Here is a 19,538-nt window from a genome sequence, read left to right as displayed (position 1 = left end):
CTGGGGTCAGTCTGTGAGGTAGTCCAGGATCCACTCTGCCAGGTCATACTCCACACCAGCCGTCTCCAGCTTGTCCCTCAGGAGCAGCGGCTGGATGGTGTTGAAGGCGCTGGAAAGATCGAAGAACAGAATCCTCACAGAGCTGCCAGGCTTTTCCAGGTGAGAGAGAAAGCGGTGCAGCAGGGAGATGATGGCGTCCTCCACTCCGATGCCAGGATATGTAGTGCAGAAAGTGAACAGTGCAGTGAGTGATTAAATTATGGTAAAAGTAAAGTTTTATTAAGATTTAAGACATTTCGCGCTAAATAAACCTTGACCTCATTCAAGCACCCTAGCAAGAGTGTCAGGGGGATACAGCTGTTCCTTTTTATTATGTAAATTGTGTGTCATCGGCATATAAGTGATAAGACATTATATAAGGGGCAGAGCGTGAACAAGACTCGAACACCCGGGGGAGACTCCACAGTGTAGAGGGGCAAATAAAGAGGTGGAGTCCCTGACACAGAAATAATGCCCAGACAGGTAGGATTTAAACCAGTCTAGGACAGTTTTCCAACCGATGTATGAGAGTTGCATGGTAAACTGTCAAAGGCAGCAGTCAGGTCTAAAAGCACTTAAAGCATTAAAAGTAGGCCAGTGCAGACTCGGTGCTATAAAAATATTTATAACCTGACTGGAAAATATCTAAAATTCAGTTTGTATTTATAAAAATATAGTTGAGGCTACCCCAAATAAATTGTCTGTTTGCTGTAACCCGAGTCAACATTTTTTAGGTGGGTCGGACGGTAGGCAAATTCTTATTTTTTTTACTTTGAAGGCAAAAAAAAAGATCAAAATTTTGTCATTCAACAGTCAATGACGGAAAACGTCTTTATCAACCCGATATCTCAGGATTTTAAGATATTTCAATCGATCTTTTGTACGCCGCTATCCTTTATTTTGGTAGCTAAGCGGGGGACAAGGGCGCCGCCATGTTTGTTGTGATGACGCTGCTGGGCGTGTTTCAATCCCAGAATGCATTTGCGCAAGTCAAATGTCACACCCTGACAGAGCTTGGTATTACTATGGAGATGTCAGTGGCGCCAACAAAGGTAAATCAACTTGTAGAAAGGGAGTGTAAGGAGTCCCGCAGAGCGCTGCCAAAACTGCCATGTTATTTTTGTGCCGGCCACGTGCCGCGGCTCCTGAAACTGTGCCGCTATTTGACCGCGTTTTAGTGCCGTTTTAGACCGTGCCGGGTTAGGGTTAGCCATGAGGCTATAATGGGCTATAAGGGAAATGCCGCGGTCCCTGAAACTGTGCGGCAATTTGACCGCTCCAGCCACGGCCCTTGTAAAAAGCAATGTGACGACTCCTACGTTTTGTTATCAGTCCTCTGAGATGAATGTCAGGCTTACCAGCGTGATAAACTTTTGACATGGTGGTTCAAGGTCCCATAACATGCAAAATCGACTTTTCAGAGCTTTTAACCTTCTTACATTGCTATTTGTGCTTCATATATGTACCCAGAGTGTTTTTTTTTTATTGATTCCCGCAGGGTTTAGCTATATTACAGACAATCTCCTTTCCTCGAATCTCCAAACTGACGGGGGGTGTTCACAGGACCGCGTCATAATCACAGGCACGCGTCATCATCCCCCCTCTCCCTCCCCCCTCTCCACCCCCCTCCCGCCTGCCGCCTCCCGCCCCCTTCCCCCCGGCTCCGCGCAGCTGCAGGCTCGTCTCCTCATTCAAGCTCCGGAGTTTTTCTGCTTCGATTTACGAGGAAACACGGCTCAAAGAGGCCCAAAACTTCATTAATGATATCGCACTCTTTACTATTATCACAATGGTGAAGGTTGATGTGGCACTTGATGCAGCAACCGGGAAAATAAACGGAGAGAAGTTCTATCCGACACCGAAAAACCAGGAAATAAGAGCGCGATGGACATAAGACTTATATATATCTATATATGTATAGATATATATATCTATATATATATATATATACATATATATATAGATATATATATAGATATAGATATATCTGTTCTGCGCACGCTGTAGAATAAACACCAGATTTATTTCGGCTCAAAGTAGTGTTGATCTGAAGTTCTATCGTTTCTCACTCAGTCGCGCGGCAGGAGCGGCGCAGCGCCGGAGCAGACAGCTGTGGGGCTACGTCACGGGTGGGCGGGGCACACACGCGCTCTGAGACTACGTCACGGGTTGGGCGGGGGAGCCAGATCGCTCTTCGCAAGGGTGGGGGCGAATCAAACCAAGCCGTCTGCATTTCCGGGTTGGTGAGGGGGTCCAAGGTCTGGGTGATATTTCTTAACTATTATGTTAAGGGTCTTGCACAACCCTTATTATTATCAATTATACACTTATAGATAGACTACGAAACGTGAAAAAAAGCACGTTATGGCACCTTTCAGGAAAGACCGGTCAGTGAGTCGGCGAAATAATTGAAAAATAAAAGATTTTGACGTTTTTTCAACAAAATGCAGATTTTTTTTTTTCCAGTCGGCTAGTTTCATAGCGGGTCGGTCGGGTTACGGCAAACAGACATTACAGACAAACATTATTTTGCCCAGCTTGAGCGAGAATTTTTTTCCCAATATTTTAGACTTAAAGGAACCTTATATATGAGACTCCAGAATAGGTCTTTTAGTGAGATGCAACCACTGAAATTAGTGAAAATAACTTTGTAGAAAAAGATTCAGTTCATCAGGACTCAAAAAAATACAAAAACGTTTCGACTCTCATCCAAGAGTCATTCTCAATCTGCGAATTTAGACCGGGAACTCAGATATTTATCCTATTCTGTGGAAGGCCCTTCCGATGAAAAAGGTTGTTGGTTTCAACAGAAACTTACACCTCTTTGTTTTCTATCAACTAGCCTCTTGTTAATGCCCTGGATGTCTACCTCAAGATTCTATTATAAACAACGACAATCCAATGCAGTGAAGAAAATTGTGAAGAGCATTACATAGGCGAAACTGAACAGCCTTTGCACAAGAGGCTTTATCAGCACAGAAGAAATGCAAGCTCAGGCCCACAGAGCACCGTGCATCTTCATCTTAAAGCCTCTAATCCACGGGTGTCAAACATCCGGCCCGCCAAACGTTTTAATCCGGCCCGCCGATTAAAAAAAAGTTGTTTTTTTTTCGTTCATAGAACCGTAGTTACATCCGTAACCGTTTTTTATCGCTAAAACTACACGTCCCACAATGCCGCTGGTGGCCGCCCCTCCCCGCGCGGCTCTTCACTGCCGTGTGTACTGCTGAGGGTGTGAGAGAAGTAAGACGCGTGATTGCGCACTTGACAGCACTTACGCACCTCAGAGGAGAGGTCTGAGCGAGGAAAGAGACGTGTGGTTTGGCAAACATGTGGAAAGAAAGAAAGAAGACGGTTTTGTGGATGTTAGAGCTGTGCTAAAAGTGGAGCTAATGTGGAGCTAACAACAAGAAAACTAACGTCTGTGATGATGTGATGATGCTCTGTGAGGAAAACATCCAAACCTCTACAAACCTGGACAGCTCAGCAGCCGCAGGTAAAAACACAGGTCAGAATGTAATAAAGTCTGAACATGACTGTGTCCACACTAATGTGACTGTAAACACAAACACAATGACCTCATTTGAGTCACTATATGAATCATTTGTCACTAAGATCAACTTAAACTATGAAAATAGCGAGCTCATATTGAGTTTGAGCAGAAACACGTCTGTGATATGAACATTTCACATCATAAATCACATCAAAAGTCCATGTTCCTGTTCCTGCTGCTGCATGAATATGGACTCAGTCTTTCACCCGCTGCACATTTGTGCAACAGTTTCCACAACTATTACTAGGCTGTAAAAAGCTATTTATTTCTTATATTTTGTATTGTTTTATTTTGTACATAAGATTTGGCCCACGATTTGACAAAAGAGTTTGGTTTGATGGAACACTGTGGCTCATGCACTTATTCTATATTTTCAAGGCAAGAGGCGTACCTTAACCTCCTTAAACGCTCCCATGTTTGTTTGTATTTTGTGGTGAGTTAGTTCAGGTACAGATAACTACAGATAACTACACAGACGTGGAAATGTTAGTCAGTACATTTAAAAGGTTTTTTAGATCTTGAGAAGTTTATTTTGTTATAAAGTCAAATACAATATTTTTCAGTTCCAAATACCTATTTAACAATATTTAACAATAGACTAAATGTTTATCTCTGTAGATCAACTCTGAAGTTGTAAGGCACATAAACTGAAGCACAGTGTTGGTGAAATTACACTTGTTTTTCTTAATACATTTCAGTTTATGAGAACAAACGTGTTTGTAATTTCTTTTAATCGATCCAGTAATTGCTTAAAAAACAGCGTAGGCTATATAAAGCTATTTATTTCTTATATTTTTAATAGTTTTATGTTTTACGTTAAGTTCGGTCCGCGACCCAGCCTGAGCGTCGAAATTCGGCCCGCGGCCCAAAAGCAGGGAAAAAAGATGGTTTGAAAGAGGAGTTAAAGAGGCAATTTTTGTTAAAAAAGAAATACCATCATTGAATAGGAATGGGGATTTAAGATTCACCCTTCCTGTTGTTTATAATGGAATCTTGAATTGCTGGAAAGCATTCGGATGCTAACCAGGTACTCAGGGAAGAGAAAGAGAGTGAGCCAGGGACATAAGGGAGTAAAGCGTAATATACTTTGTGTATGCATCCTCTGCTGCACCAATATATGTAAGGTATTCTTTCTAGTACAAGTACTGTAAGGTTATGTCCTCCCACTTGGGAAAGAGGGGGACATTCAGGGGGACATTCAAGGTTGATATCGATTCAAGAATTGTTCAAGATTTCGAACATGACACACTGCATAAGTGTGTCTATGTTTGATATAATATTTTAAGAGTAAGTTGGGGCACCAGCCGTATATTCAGCATTTAACAACTATAATAAAATATCTAAATTAATTAATTTATAAAAAAATAATTTGCTCGTTGATCTGAAGGTTTGTGAGAACGTAACCGTGACATTGACCCCTTTTCTGGAAATGAATGAACACTTAACTAAATGTGGTTAATGAATTAATTTCCAATGTTCAAAGCGTCTCTGCTCCTGCAGAGATCTGGACTCTTGGCTGATAACACCGTAGCCCGCATTCCTGTCACTATGGCAACATGAAAAGGTCATCTGCATATCCTACAGGAGACTAATAGCCCATTAAAGGACTGATAGTAAACAAGAGGCTAGTTAATAGAAAACAAAGAGGTGTAAGTTTCTGTTGAAACCAACAACCTTTTTCATCAGAATAGGATAAATATCTGAGTTCTCGGTCTAAATTCGCAGATTGAGAATGACTCTTTTAGGACTCCTGGACGAATGAGGGATTACATTGACGAGTGGAGATAACTGCCTCTAAGTATTGTAACGATAATTCTCTGCATTAGCTTTAATGTAAAATGTGTTAATCTACGTCATAAGGCGCTGGTACAGCTAGCAGCCCGGTGTAAACGCTCTCTCTTTTTTCTCACACTTATTGTGCTTTATCTCCTATATTTTGTAAATATAGTTAGTATTTTTTTCTATTTTACTGTACGATAGGGACACGCGCTGGAATCGTTTTTAATTCAACTGTTTTTGACTTTTTTCGGCTGGATTTGAGCGTTTTTCGTCGTGTTGTTGTGATGTGAGCTAGCTCCGAGCGAGCCCACCAGCCCCTCCCCGCGCCCTCCGGCCGCCGCTAAAGTACGGCGTGTCGTCGGTACACATTTATATAAACGTTTATATGAAAGAGGAACTTCACGAACGATCGGGACACGCACTGGAATCGCTTTAAATTAACTTGTTTTGACTTTATTCGGCTGAATTGAGTGTTTTCGTCGTGTCGTCGCGATGTGTCTTGGCTCTGAGTCCCCCGGCTCCGCGTTTACACAAAGGAGGAACTAATGAAACTGCGGAGAACAGTCGTCTTACCCGGAGATCGTCACGTTATCCCGGCGGACATCCTAAGGAAAACGCAACGAGGCAGACGGGCTGGACGTAAACTCCGAGAGAAGAGAGGAGGAAACAGGAAGTCAGTTCCCGCCGTAGTCATGGGTAACGTGAGGTTCCTTCAAAATAAAATGACAGAAATAGCGAGCCTCATGCGGTCCCAGAGGATTTATAGGGACAGCAGCGTCTTGATTTTCACAGAGACCTGGTTAACAGCAGAAATGCCAGACTCTATTGTAGGTTTGGACAATTTTCATCTGCTGCGGGCGGACAGAACGAGAGAATGCGGGAAGAAAAGAGGTGGAGGTCTGGCGGTGTATGTGAACACGAGCTGGTCCAAACAAGGACACTGCACAGTGAAGGAGCAGCTATGTAACAGGGATATTGAACTATTGGCAATTGGCATGAGGCCATATTATCTTCCCCGGGAGTTCTCACATGTGATTTTGATCGCAGTCTATGTGGCCCCGTCTGCCAATGCTGAAAATGCTTGTGAAGCACTGCTCTCCTGCACTTGTAGGCTGCAAACACAGCATCCACAGGCTCTCTTCCTCATCTCTGGTGACTTTAACCACGCTTCTCCCTCTTCTGTTCTACCAACATACACCCAGTATGTTACCTGCCCCACCAGGAACAATAGAATATTGGACTTGTTTTTTGCCAACACCAAGGAGGCTTATTCCTCTTCCCTCCTCTCTCCCCTGGGCAGCTCAGACCACAACCTTATACATCTGAGGCCTGTGTATGAACCCATTGTGCGCAGGCAGCCTGTGGTGTCCCGTGAGGTGAGGATGTGGTCTGCTGAGAGCGAGGAGGCTCTGAGGGACTGCTTCAGCACCACTGTCTGGACTGAGCTTTATGACCCACATGGGGAGGACATCAACACCATCACAGAGTGCATCACGGACTACATCAACTTCTGTTTTGAGAACATTGTTCCCTCCCGGAAGGTGCGGTGTTTTCCAAACAACAAGCCATGGATTAACCGTGAACTGAAGGCTCTGCTGAAGGAGAAGAAGAGAGCCTTCAGGTCAGGGAACAAGGAGGAGCTGAGGACTGTGCAGAAGGAGCTGAGGAGGAAGATCAGGCAGGCTGAGGCCGGCTACAAGAGGAGGATGGAGGAGCAGCTGCAGCAGAAGAACATTCAGGGAGTGTGGAGGAGCCTGAAAACCATCTTGGGCTTCAAAATCCCCCCTGCCCAGACAGAGGGGGATCTACAGTGGGTGAACCCGCCCCTCCCCCTGCACAGCTGCATGCTCCCTCTTCCACAGCTGGACAATGCCCTGCATCTTTTCCTCTTGGCTTATCTGCCCCGGACCATCAGCTCCCCACTTCGCCTGGACTCACCCATCCCCCCAGCACACAGTCCCCCTGCCAACCACTGACTGTCACAGCAGCACAGGTGAGGAGTGAGCTGAAGAGGATTAAAGTGAGGAAGGCAGCAGGACCTGACGGCATCAGCCCCAGGCTCCTTAAGTCCTGCGCAGATGAGCTGTGTGGAGTTATGGAGCATGTCTTCAACATGAGCCTGAAGCTGAGGGTGGTACCACAGGTCTGGAAGACCTGCTGTCTGGTACCTGTGCCTAAGACACCGCGCCCCAAAGACCTCAACAGCTTCAGGCCAGTGGCTCTCACGTCCCACCTGATGAAGACACTGGAGCGGCTAGTCCTGGACCACCTCCGCTCCACTGTGAGCTCAGCCATGGACCCGCTGCAGTTTGCATATCGGTCTGGCATCGGAGTGGAGGACGCCGTCATCTCCCTGCTGCACCGCTCTCTCTCTCACCTGGAAAAGCCTGGCAGCTCTGTGAGGATTCTGTTCTTCGATCTTTCCAGCGCCTTCAACACCATCCAGCCGCTGCTCCTGAGGGACAAGCTGGAGACGGCTGGTGTGGAGTATGACCTGGCAGAGTGGATCCTGGACTACCTCACAGACCGACCCCAGTTTGTGAGAGCCCGGAACTGTGTGTCTGACACTCGGACCTGCAGTGTGGGGGCGCCCCAGGGCACTGTCCTCGCGCCCTTTCTCTTCACCCTTTACACTGCAGACTTCAGACATGACACGGACAGCTGTGTCCTGCAGAAGTTCTCTGATGACTCTGCCATCATCGGACTCATCACGGACGACGATGACGCGGAGTACAGAGGACTGGCGCAGGACTTTGTGGACTGGTGTCAGCGGAACCACCTCCTCATCAACGCGGGGAAGACCAAGGAGATGGTGGTGGATTTCCGCAGACGCCACCCCACTGCCCCCTCACCAGTGAACATCCAGGGACAGGACATTGAGAGAGTGGACTTATACAAGTACCTGGGTGTTCATCTGAACCACAAACTTGACTGGACTCATAACACAGACGCACTGTACAGGAAGAGCCAGAGTCGGCTCTACCTCCTGAGGAGACTCAGGTCTTTTGGAGTGACAGGGCCACTCCTGAAGACCTTCTACGACTCTGTGGTGGCATCAGCCCTCCTGTACGGTGTGGCCTGCTGGAGCAGCAGCATCACAGAGAGGGAGAGGAGGAGGCTGGACAAAGTCATCAAGAAGTCCAGCTCCGTCCTGGGCTGTGCTCTGGACTCGGTGCAGGAGGTGGGGGACAGGAGGGTCCTGGCTAGATTCACATCTATGCTGGACCATGATTGTCACCCCATGCAGGACACTCTGTCCGCTCTGGAGAGCAGCTTCAGTGAGAGACTGATCCACCCTCGCTGTGTGAAGGAAAGGTTTCGCAGGTCTTTCCTTCCTGCTGCTGTCAGACTTTATAACAAACACTGTTAGTACTGAACACTCGCAATACTGACCTAACCATGTGCAATTCTGTCATATGTGCAGTTGCTGTTGGAATTCATGTGCAATTCATGTGCAATTACTGTGAAATTCATGTGCAATCTATGTGCTGTCGTGACACATATTCATGTGCAATTACTGTCGTGATCACATGCAATGGTATTTATGTATTTATTTATTTATTTGTCTATGGGAGTTTTTTATTTATTTATAGGAGATCTTCTACTGAAAGTGTTTTTCAGACTTCCTATAAGTGATCTGTTCTTCTGTATCTACCTCTGTATCTACCTGCGTTGCACCAATGAAATTTCCCCATGTGGGACAATAAAGGAATATCTTATCTTATCTTATTAAACACATTTTGAGACAGTGTAATACACATTCATATCATGAATAGATTACCGGTTTAGTTTATTGTTTAGCAGATGTTAGTGGCTTAGAAAGAATTGCAATTCAAACTAAACAATTTTGCATAACCAGTATTTTGTTCAGAGTGGATGAAAACAATATACAATTAAAAGTATAGATTTTGAATCCAAACTGCTTGACTGTTATTTGTAATACCAAGAGATTTATTGATTTTTCTGGTCAACACGTCAACATGATCATGCAATCAGATTCCCATGTACAATTACTTCTCTGCTTCAAAAACTTGTCTGACCTTTAACCTCTCTCCTGCAGTACACACAAAGAACAGTTTGATGTCAGTAAACCCAAACTGTTCTTCTAACAGCAGATGAGAGTGATGATAGTCTGGACAGAAAGTAAGACAAAGATGAGAAATCCAAATCTGTAATAATCTCATCCTGCTGAAAACAAAGAGTTAGCAACAAAAAACAAAGGAATAAACCTACTAAACTGCAGGTCTAAACCAAAACTAATGAAAGAGGAGAGACAAAAAGTCCTGAAGAGGATGTGCAGGATCACATGATCACATTTATGTAAATAAATGTGACCACTCATCAAGCCCCTATATTGCTGTTGTTCAATTGTTCCCGTTTCTCCGTGTTCTCCTCCTCTCTTAGCACCTTCTCCATCAAGCTACAATGCTCTGTCTTCCAGAAGTTACATATCGAAATGAAGATTCTCTATGTATCTTTTTGTTTCGTCTCGCTTTCCTCAGCGCCTCATATAATCCTCGTTCTTCGAGCAGCCTCTGAGAGTTGCGCACATAGCCATCCATTAACGCCTGGTAATTTTTCTCGTGCTCTTCTTTCTCTTGCTTGAATTCTTCTTCAGACGCCAGTAGTGCAGCTTGAATTGACGTCACCTGTTTAGTGAGTTGATCAGCTAGCTCTTCCTTTCTCTTCAGCTTCTCCATCAACTCTGTATTATTACAGGACTCTACTTCCAGACGTTTCAGATTTAAGTTATATTTATCTGTGAATTTCTCTATGTACGTTTTTGTTTCCTGTCTCTCTTCCTTCAGCGCTCCATTTTCTCTCTGTTCTTTGAGCAGAAGCTGAGTGTTGTGCTCATAGTTGTCCATTAAATCCTGTAAATCTCTTTGCATCACTTCTTTCTCTTTCTTAAAACCCTTTTCAGACGCCAGTAGTCCAGCTTGAAGTGACGCCACCTGTTTATTGAGTCGGTCGACCAGCTTTGTGTTCTCCTCCAACTTACTGTGCCCCGTCTCCAGAAGTTGCATTTTGAAGCTAAGCTCAAGGCTGTCCTTTAACTCCTGGAAACTTGTCTGCATCAATTCTTTCTCCTTCTTAAAATCCTCTCCAGATTCCAGTAGTGCAGCTTGAAGTGACGTCACCTGTTTAGTGAGTTGATCAGCTAGCTCCATGCTCTCTTCCGTATTCTTCAGCTTCTCCATCAACTCTTTGTTATTACAGGACTCTACTTCCAGACGTTTCAGATTTAAGTTATAATTCTCTGTGAAGTTCTCTATGTATGTTTTTGTTTCCTGTCTCTCTTCCTTCAGCGCTTCATTTTCTCTCTGTTCTTTGAGCAGAAGTTGAGTGTTGCGCTCAAGGCTGTCCTTTAACTCCTGGAAATCTCTTTGTATTAATTCTTTCTCTTTCTTAAAATCCTCTCCAGATTCCAGTAGTGCAGCTTGAAGTGACGTCACCTGTTTAGTGAGTTGATCAGCTAGCTCCATGCTCTCTTCCGTATTCTTCAGCTTCTCCATCAACTCTTTGTTATAACAGGACTCTACTTCCAGACGTTTCAGATTTAAGTTATAATTCTCTGTGAAGTTCTCTATGTATGTTTTTGTTTCTTGTCTCTCTTCCTTCAGTGCTTCATTTTCTCTCTGTTCTTTGAGCAGAAGCTGAGTGTTGTGCTCAAGGCTGTCCTTTAACTCCTGGAAATCTCTTTGCATCAATTCTTTCTCTTTCTTAAAATCCTCTTCAGATTCCAGTAGTGCAGCTTGAAGTGACATCACCTGTTTAGTGAGTTGATCAGCTAGCTCTGTGCTCTCTTCCGTATTCTTCAGTTGATCAGCTAGCTCTGTGCTCTCTTCCGTATTCTTCAGTTGATCAGCTAGCTCCGTGCTTTCTTCCTTATTCTTCAGTTGATCAGCTAGCTCCGTGCTTTCTTCCTTATTCTTCAGTTGAACAGCTAGCGCCGTGCTCTCTTCCGTATTCTTCAGTTGATCAGCTAGCTCCGTGCTCTCTTCCGTATTCAGTTGATCAGCTAGCTCCGTGCTCTCTTCAGTATTCTTCAGTTGATCAGCTAGCTCCATGCTCTCTTCCGTATTCAGTTGATCAGCTAGCTCCGTGCTTTCTTCCTTATTCTTCAGTTGAACAGCTAGCTCCGTGCTCTCATCTGTATTCTTCAGTTGATCAGCTAGCTCTGTGCTTTCTTCCTTATTCTTCAGTTGTTCAGCTAGCTCCGTGCTCTCTTCCGTATTCAGTTGATCAGCTAGCTCCGTGCTCTCTTCCGTATTCAGTTGATCAGCTAGCTCTGTGCTCTCTTCCGTATTCTTCAGTTGTTCAGCTAGCTCCGTGCTCTCTTCTGTATTCTTCAGTTGTTCAGCTAGCTCCGTGTTCTCTTCCTTATTCTTCAGTTGATCAGCTAGCTCCGTGCTCTCTTCCTTATTCTTCAGCTTCTCCATCAACTCTTTGTTATTACAGGACTCTACTTCCAGACGTTTCAGATTTAAGTTATAATTCTCTGTGAAGTTCTCTATGTATGTTTTTGTTTCCTGTCTCTCTTCCTTCAGCGCTTCATTTTCTCTCTGTTCTTTGAGCAGAAGTTGAGTGTTGCGCTCAAGGCTGTCCTTTAACTCCTGGAAATCTCTTTGCATCAATTCTTTCTCTTTCCTAAAATCCTCTTCAGATTCCAGTAGTTCAGCTTGAAGTGACGTCACCTGTTTAGTGAGTTGATCAGCTAGCTCCATGCTCTCTTCCGTATTCTTCAGTTGATCAGCTAGCTCCGTGCTCTCTTCCACATTCTTCAGCTTCTCCATCAACTCTTTGTTATTACAGGACTCTACTTCCAGACGTTTCAGATTTAAGTTATAATTCTCTGTGAAGTTCTCTATGTATGTTTTTGTTTCCTGTCTCTCTTCCTTCAGCGCTTCATTTTCTCTCTGTTCTTTGAGCAGAAGCTGAGTGTTGCGCTCAAGGCTGTCCTTTAACTCCTGGAAATCTCTTTGCATCAATTCTTTCTCTTTCCTAAAATCCTCTTCAGATTCCAGTAGTTCAGCTTGAAGTGACATCACCTGTTTAGTGAGTTGATCAGCTAGCTCCGTGCTCTCTTCCGTATTCTTCAGTTGATCAGCTAGCTCCGTGCTCTCTTCCGTATTCTTCAGTTGATCAGCTTGCTCCGTGCTCTCTTCCGTATTCTTCAGTTGATCAGCTATCTCCGTGCTCTCTTCCGTATCCTTCAGTTGATCAGCTAGCTCTGTGCTCTCTTCCTTATTCTTCAGTTGATCAGCTAGCTCCGTGCTCTCTTCTGTATTCTTCAGTTGTTCAGCTAGCTCCGTGTTCTCTTCCTTATTCTTCAGTTGATCAGCTAGCTCCGTGCTCTCTTCCATATTCTTCAGCTTCTCCATCAACTCTTTGTTATTACAGGACTCTACTTCCAGACGTTTCAGATTTAAGTTATAATTCTCTGTGAAGTTCTCTATGTATGTTTTTGTTTCCTGTCTCTCTTCCTTCAACGCTTCATTTTCTCTCTGTTCTTTGAGCAGAAGCTGAGTGTTGCGCTCAAGGCTGTCCTTTAACTCCTGGAAATCTCTTTGCATCAATTCTTTCTCTTTCCTAAAATCCTCTTCAGATTCCAGTAGTGCAGCTTGAAGTGACGTCACCTGTTTAGTGAGTTGATCAGCTAGCTCTGTGCTCTCTTCCGTATTCTTCAGTTGATCAGCTAGCTCCGTGCTCTCTTCCGTATTCTTCAGTTGATCAGCTAGCTCCGCGCTCTCTTCCGTATTCTTCAGTTGATCAGCAAGCTCAGTGCTCTCTTCCGTATTCTTCAGTTGATCAGCTAGCTCCGTGCTCTCTTCCGTATTCTTCAGTTGATCAGCTAGCTCCGTGCTCTCTTCCGTATTCTTCAGTTGATCAGCTAGCTCCGTGCTCTCTTCCGTATTCTTCAGTTGATCAGCTTGCTCCGTGCTCTCTTCCGTATTCGTCAGTTGATCAGCTAGCTCAGTGCTCTCTTCCGTATTCTTCAGTTGATCAGCTAGCTCCGTGCTCTCTTCCGTATTCTTCAGTTGATCAGCTTGCTCCGTGCTCTCTTCCGTATTCTTCAGTTGATCAGCTAGCTCCGTGCTCTCTTCCGTATCCTTCAGTTGATCAGCTAGCTCTGTGCTCTCTTCCTTATTCTTCAGTTGATCAGCTAGCTCCATGCTCTCTTCCGTATTCTTCAGCTTCTCCATCAACTCTTTGTTATTACAGGACTCTACTTCCAGACGTTTCAGATTTAAGTTATACTTCTCTGTGAAGTTCTCTATGTATGTTTTTGTTTCCTGTCTCTCTTCCTTCAGCGCTTCATTTTCTCTCTGTTCTTTGAGCAGAAGCTGAGTGTTGTGCTCAAGGCTGTCCTTTAACTCCTGGAAATCTCTTTGCATCAATTCTTTCTCTTTCTTAAAATCTTCTTCAGATTCCAGTAGTGCAGCTTGAAGTGACGTCACCTGTTTAGTGAGTTGATCAGCTAGCTCGGTGCTCTCTTCCTTATTCTTCAGTTGATCAGCTAGCTCCGTGCTCTCTTCCGTATCCTTCAGTTGATCAGCTAGCTCCGTGCTCTCTTCCTTATTCTTCAGTTGATCAGCAAGCTCCGTGCTCTCTTCCTTATTCTTCAGTTGATCAGCTAGCTCCGCGCTCTCTTCCGTATTCTTCAGTTGATCAGCTAGCTCCGTGCTCTCTTCCTTATTCTTCAGTTGATCAGCTAGCTCCGCGCTCTCTTCCTTATTCTTCAGTTGATCAGCTAGCTCCATGCTCTCTTCCGTATTCTTCAGTTGATCAGCTAGCTCCGCGCTCTCTTCCGTATCCTTCAGTTGATCAGCTAGCTCCATGCTCTCTTCCTTATTCTTCAGTTGATCAGCTAGCTCCATGCTCTCTTCCGTATTCTTCAGTTGATCAGCTAGCTCTGCGCTCTCTGCCTTATTCTTCAGCTTTTCCATCGACTCTTTGTTATTACAGTACTCTACTTCCAGACGTTTCAGATTCAAGTTATAATTCTCTGTGATTTTTTCTATGTATGTTTTTGTTTCCTGTCTCTCTTCCTTCAGTGCTTCATTTTCTCTCTGTTCTTTGAGCAGAAGCTGAGTGTTGTGCTCAAAGCTGTCCATTAACTCCTGGAAATCTCTCTGCATCTCTTCTTTCTCTTTCTTAACACCCTCTTCAGTCACCAGTAGTGCAGCTTGAAATGACGCCACCTGTTTAGTGAGTAGATCAGCTAGCTCCGTGCTCTCTTCCTTATTCTTAATCTTCTCCATCAACTCTTTCTCATTACAGGACTCTACTTCCAGACGTTTCAGATTTAAGTTATAATTCTCCATGTATGCTTTTGTTTCCTCTAGGAAATCTCTTTGCATCACTTCTTTCTCTTTCTTAAAACCCTCTTCAGCCACCTGGAGTTCAGCTTGAAGTGATGTCACTTGTTTAGTGAGTTGATCAGCTAGCTCCATGTTCTCCTCTAACTTACAGTGCCCCGTCCCCAGAAGTTGCATTTTGAAGCTAAGCTCAAGGCTGTCCTTTAACTCCTGGAAATCTCTTTGCATCACTTCTTTCTCTTTCTTAAAATCCTCTCCAGATTCCAGTAGTGCAGCTTGAAGTGACGTCACCTGTTTAGTGAGTTGATCAGCAAGCTCCATGCTCTCTTCCGTATTCTTCAGCTTCTCCAACAACTCATTGTTATTACAAGACTCTACTTCCAGACGTTTCAGATTTAAGTTATACTTCTCTGTGAAGTTCTCTATGTATGTTTTTGTTTCCTGTCTCTCTTCCTTCAGCGCTTCATTTTCTCTCTGTTCTTTGAGCAGAAGCTGAGTGTTGTGCTCATAGCTTTCCTTTAACTCCTGGAAATCTCTCTGCATCTCTTCTTTCTCTTTCTTAAAACCCTCTTCAGACACTAGTAGTAAGTTATATTTATCTGTGAAGTTCTCTATGTATGTTTTTGTTTCCTGTCTTTCTTCCTTCAGCGCTTCATTTTTTCTCTGTTCTTTGAGCAGAAGCTGAGTGTTGTGCTCATAGCTGTCCTTTAACTCTTGGAAATCTCTCTGCATCTCTTCCTTCTCTTTCTTAAAACCCTCTTCAGACGCTAGGAATAAGTTATATTTATCTGTGAATTCCTCTATGTACGTTTTTGTTTCTTGTCTCTCTTCCTGCAGCGCTTCATTTTCTCTCTGTTCTTTGAGCAGAAGCTGAGTGTTGTGCTCATAGCTGTCCATTAACTCCTTGAAATCTCTCTGCATCTGTTCTTTCTCTTTCTTTAAACCCCCTTCAGACGCTACGAGTAAATTATATTTATCTGTGAAGTTCTCTATGTATGTTTTTGTTTCTTGTCTCTCTTCCTTCAGCGCTTCATTTTCTCTCTGTTCTTTGAGCAGAAGTTGAGTGTTGTGCTCAAAGCTGTCCTTTAACTCCTGGAAATCTCTCTGCTTCACTTCGTTCTCTTCCTTAAAACCCTCTTCAGACGCTAGGAGTAAGTTATATTTATCTGTGAAGGTCTCTATGTATGTTTTTGTTTCCTGTCCCTCTTCCTTCAGCGCTTCATTTTCTCTCTGTTCTTTGAGCAGAAGTTGAGTGTTGTGCTCATAGCTGTACTTTAACTCCTGGAAATCTCTCTGCATCTCTACTTTCTCTTTCTTTAAACTCTCTTCAGACGCTAGTAGTAAGTTATATTTATCCTTGAAGTTCTCTATGTATGTTTTTGTTTCCTGTCTCTCTTCCTTCAGCGCTTCATTTTCTCTCTGTTCTTTGAGCAGAAGCTGAGTGTTGTGCTCAAAGCTGTCCTTTAAATCTTGGAAATCTCTCTGCAGCTCTTCTTTCTCTTTCTTAAAATCCTCTTCAGACGCTAGTAGTAAGTTATATTTATCTGTGAATTCCTCTATGTATGTTTTTGTTTCCTGTCTCTCTTCCTTCAGCTCATCATTTTCTCTTTGTTCTTTGAGCAGAAGTTGAGTGTCGTGCTCATAGCTTTCCTTTAACTCCTTGAAATCTCTCTGCATCTCTTCTTTCTCTTTCTTAAAACTCTCTTCAGACGCTAGGAGTAAGTTATATTTATCTGTGAAGTTCTCTATGTATGTTTTTGTTTCCTGTCTCTCTTCCTTCAGCGCTTCATTTTCGCTCTGTTCTTTGAGCAGAAGTTGAGTGTCGTGCTCATAGCTTTCCTTTAACTCCTGGAAATCTCTCTGCAGCTCTTCTTTCTCTTTCTTAAAACTCTCTTCAGACGCTAGTAATAAGTTATATTTATCTGTGAATTCCTCTATGTATGTTTTTGTTTCCTGTCTCTCTTCCTTCAGTGCTTCATTTTCTCTCTGTTCTTTGAGCAGAAGCTGAGTGTTGCGCTCAAAGCTGTCCTTTAACTCCTGGAAATCTCTCTGCATCTCTTCTTTCTCTTTCTTAAAACCCTCTTCAGACGCTAGGAGTAAGTTATATTTATCTGTGAAGTTCTCTATATATGTTTTTGCTTCCTGTCTCTCTTCCTTCAGTGCTTCTTTTTCTCTCCGTTCATTGAGCAGAAGTTGAGTGTCATGCTCATAGCTTTCCTTTAAATCCTGGAAATCTCTCTGCATCTCTTCTTTCTCTTTCTTAAAATCCTCTTCAGACGCCAGTAGTAAGTTATATTTATCCGTGAAGTTCTCTATATATGTTTTTGTTTCCTGTCTCTCTTCCTTCAGCGCTTCATTTTCTCTCTGTTCTTTGAGCAGAAGCTGAGTGTTGCGCTCAAAGCTGTCCTTTAACTCCTGGAAATCTCTCTGCATCTCTTCTTTCTCTTTCTTAAAACCCTCTTCAGACGCTAGTAGTAAGTTATATTTATCTGTGAAGTTCTCTATATATGTTTTTGCTTCCTGTCTCTCTTCCTTCAGTGCTTCTTTTTCTCTCCGTTCATTGAGCAGAAGCTGAGTGTTTTGCTCAAGGCTGTCCTTTAACTCCTGGAAACCTCTCTGCATCTCTTCTTTCTCTTTTCTAAAACCCTCTTCAGACGCTAGTAGTAAGTTATATTTATCCGTGAAGTTCTCTATGTATGTTTTTGTTTCTTGTCTCTCTTCCTTCAGCGCTTCATTTTCTCTCTGTTCTTTGAGCAGAAGTTGAGTGTTGTGCTCATAGCTGTCCTTTAACTCCTGGAAATCTCGCTGCATCACTTCGTTCTCTTTCTTAAAACTCTTTTCAGACGCTAGGAGTAAGTTATATTTATTTGTGAATGTCTCTATGTATGTTTTTATTTCTTCTCTCTCTTCCTTCAGCGCTTCATTTTCTTTCTGTTCTTTGAGCAGAAGCTGAGTGTTGTGCTCATAGCTGTCCTTTAACGGTTGGAAATCTCTCTGCATCTCTTCTTTCTCTTTCTTAAAACTCTCTTCAGACACTAGGAGTAAGTTATATTTATTTGTGAATGTCTCTATATATGTTTTTATTTCCTCTCTCTCTTCCTTCAGCTCATCATTTTCTCTCTGTTCTTTATGCAGAAGCTTAGTGTTGCGTTCATAGCTGTCCTTTAACTCCTTGAAATCTCTCTGCATCACTTCTTTCTCTTTCTCAAAACCACGTTCAGCCGCCTGGAGTAAAGCTTTAACGGAGTCAAACTGTTTAGAGAGTCGATCAACCAGCTCCATGTTCTCGTCCTTTCTCTTCAGCGTCACCATCAACTATTAATACGGAGCTCTAGTTCCAGACTTTAGACTTTACTTTTCTTTGGTGTTTTATGGCAGTTGGTTGTTGTTGGTGTTGTTGTTGTTGTTTAATGGCGGTTGTTGTCCAAGTGTTACATTTCCGCCAGACTTTATTCCTTAGACTTTATTCCAGCTGGCCTTCTTCTGCACCAGACTGTATTCTTTCGACTTTGGGAAGACTTTTTTCTTATGGCGGTTGTTGTTGTTCTATGGCGGTTGGTATCTTTATTGGTAGACTTCATCCCTTAGGGGGGATAATGTGTTACATTACCCCCCTTCTTCTTTTGATAGACAATAGTCTTTGATGTCATCATCAAATAAATCGCACTGACACCAGTCAGACACCACCCCAGTGACATCATCGCTCGAAAGTGTGACATCATCATCTGACATCATCATCTGACATCATCATCTGACATCATCATCTGACATCATCAAAGTCTGACATCATCATAAAGTCTGACATCATCGCTCGAAAGTCTGACATAAAGTGCATTTTAGTAGTCCAGACGTGACGAGAAGCCAGCGTTGCTCCCGTGTGAAGGTTCTAAGTTTGAAGGTTCCAAGTCTGAAGGTTCCAAGTGTGAAGGTTCCAAGTGTGGAGGTTCCAAGTGTGGAGGTTCCAGAATTACTGAAAATACCTTGGTTGTGGATAGAGAGGATAGGATTTTGTACTCTTTATAGTGGATGTTATAAACTGTGCTGCTCAAACTCAAAAAGAGAACTGCTAAACACGCTAAAGGGCGCTAAATGGGAGTCAGAGTAAAGGAAGTCTACATTTGGAGAATCAGAGTAATCAGAGTAAAGAAATAGAGGAAGGGGGCGTCACCGGTCTCCTGTCCTCGCTCAATCCAGTAGATGCACGGCTGCCAGCCGCCATTGAGAGCAAGGACAACAATGGAAGTATCAAAGCCTAAATAATAAAGCTGTCCGGAAGCACCAAACACCAAAGAGGAAGACGAAGAAGGGTCAGCTCTGGAATAAAGCCGGTAGGAATCTGAAGCATGAAGTCTAAAGAAAAGAAAGTCTAAAGAATAAAGTCTGGCGGTAATGTAACGCTTGGATACCTTACTGTGGTTAGCCTTTATAATCCGTGCGGTGAGTTAACGTTAGAGTCCTTACATAGTATCGGTAAGGATGTTCGGGGAAAGGCCATGTGGTGTGGGGATTTTAATGCGCATAGCGCTTTGTGGGGCGGTAGTGGTACCGATAGGTATGGGCAGGTGGGAGAGGGTTTTATCAATCAAAGGGAGTTGGTTTGTCTGAATGATGGGAGTGGGACCCGCTATGATATGGGGACCGGTACGGAAAGTGCAATAGATCTTACGCTTGTGTCCAAGGAGTTAGCTGGTGTTTGTAGTTGGGAGGTTCTTGGTAATCTTTCTTTTGGTAGCGATCACTATCTAGTCTGCACCGAGATTGGCTTTGGGAGCTGTGTGGTCAGGGGGACGAGGATCCAGAGGTGGCAGTTGGCAAGGGCGAACTGGGGGGCTTTCCTGAGGAAA

This window comes from Eucyclogobius newberryi, unplaced genomic scaffold (genome assembly GCF_026437365.1).
Source record: "Eucyclogobius newberryi isolate DKJ021-1_F unplaced genomic scaffold, fEucNew1.0.hap1 SCAF_19, whole genome shotgun sequence".
Classification (NCBI taxonomy): Eukaryota; Metazoa; Chordata; class Actinopteri; order Gobiiformes; family Gobiidae; genus Eucyclogobius; species Eucyclogobius newberryi.
This window is presented reverse-complemented; position numbering follows the sequence as displayed.